This window comes from Lycium barbarum, chromosome 12 (assembly GCF_019175385.1).
Source record: "Lycium barbarum isolate Lr01 chromosome 12, ASM1917538v2, whole genome shotgun sequence".
In the NCBI taxonomy this organism is placed as follows: Eukaryota; Viridiplantae; Streptophyta; class Magnoliopsida; order Solanales; family Solanaceae; genus Lycium; species Lycium barbarum.
The window spans coordinates 11,831,805-11,833,465 of record NC_083348.1 but is presented as its reverse complement, the minus strand read 5'-3'; the positions used below and the strand labels follow the sequence as shown (position 1 = coordinate 11,833,465).

General features: G+C 43.1%; 1 non-coding gene across 1 annotated transcript; it reads left to right on the top strand.

The window, feature by feature from the left end:
• The first annotated feature begins 920 nt into the window (after positions 1-920).
• On the top strand, positions 921-1,026 carry LOC132625345 (small nucleolar RNA R71). Its single transcript, XR_009576783.1, has one exon. It is a non-coding gene; the product is annotated as a small nucleolar RNA R71 (small nucleolar RNA).
• Positions 1,027-1,661: the final 635 nt, after the last annotated feature.

Sequence of the window (1,661 nt, the reverse complement as noted above, 5' to 3'; positions counted from 1 at the left end):
CTCGACAATGATAGGTTCAACCACTCTCTGATTTACCGCATTAAGGATCTTTCCATTTCTAGTAGAAATAGCTTTGCATGAGGCAATGTGATCACCTCCACTACCCCTTGGGTTCGGAATTGTGTCGCTAGGAAGGCCCCCTTCTTTGTGGTGGATATTGATCACGAAAAAGATCTCGCATTTGTGACTCAAGTTTATGAATCGAAGCGGTGTGAGAGCCTACCACTTCGGTCATTTTTTCCATCTTCTTGTCACTCTTATGCTGGTTGTCCAATATCTTTGCAAGCATAGATTCCATTCGAGAGGTCCCTTGATCATTGGAAGGACCTTCTCGCCAATTTTGAGAGTTTGAAGTACGGCCCTTTGGTGGAACGTAGGCATTGGAGTTTCAATTACTATAATTGTTGTTGTTGTAATCCCTCCTGTCCGAACCACCATATTCATTTCGGCCATATTGATTTCTTTGTTGTTGGGGTCTCCATTGTTTTTTATAACCCCCTTGAGAGTGATCGATATAATTAGCATCCCCACGTTGTGGCTGCCCCTCTAGATAAGCTTCCTCCGAGACTTGGTACATTCCGGGAGCATGAGATGGCATCTCTTCGACAACATTCACAATTTTAGCTTCTTTCTCCGTAAGCCTCTTTGACAGCAAATCCACGGTGGTTTGCAATTAAGCAAAAACATGATCTCGCTCATGATTTTCTTTGGCCACCGCGGTAGTAGAGGGACTACCATATGACAGGATTTCACTATCACTTGAGTCCCAAGCTTGATTGTGGGTGGTGAGCTTATCGAGCAACCTGGTGATGCTGACAAATGATTTGTCCATGAAGCATCCCCCAGCTGCAGTGTTGACAGCAATTTGATTCATTATATCTAACCCCTTGTAGAACTTCTCGGTGAGAATAGCATCCGGAAACCCATGAGTTGGAGATTGAGCTAGATAGTACTTGAAACGCTCCCATGCCGAATATAATTGTTCCCCCGGAAGTTGTTTGAACTCAAAGATCTTATCCCGAAGCTCGACCTTTTTTCTTGGTGGGAACTACTTCTTCAAAAATGTATTGGCTAACTCGCTCCAGGTATGAATAGAATTGCTGGGGAGCTTTTCATACCATTCCCTTGCTTGGCTAGCCAAGGAATATTTAAAGACCCATAATCGAAGTGCATCAGCAGAAACAACACCTTGGGATTGTTGAGCACACACATGCAAGAAGTTCTTCAAATGTCAGAGTGGACAATCCTCCGAAGAATTTCAGAAATAACCTTCAAGTTTCAGCAGCTGATAGATAGAACTATCAATTTTGAAAGTAGCATTTCTAGTTCTAGGAGGAATCACAGCAGAAGCATAATCAGCTTCATTGATGAATTCCGCAAATATATTCTCATCCTCATCCTCTTCTGGTGCAGGTGGGTTCACTTGGAGTCCACCTTGGTTTCCTTGATTCCGATTCTGTCTTCCTGCCATGCTCACCTGGTTCACCACAACAGCAAACAAGGGGTGATGGAATAGAAAAAGTTTTAAAGAAGAGTACACAACAATCAGTAATTTCTGAACCGTATTCCCCGGCAACGGCGCCAAAATTTGATACGCTCAAATTACACCTATTAATGGCGTAAAGCGGACGTTGTTAAATATAGTTACCCAAACAAGGTTG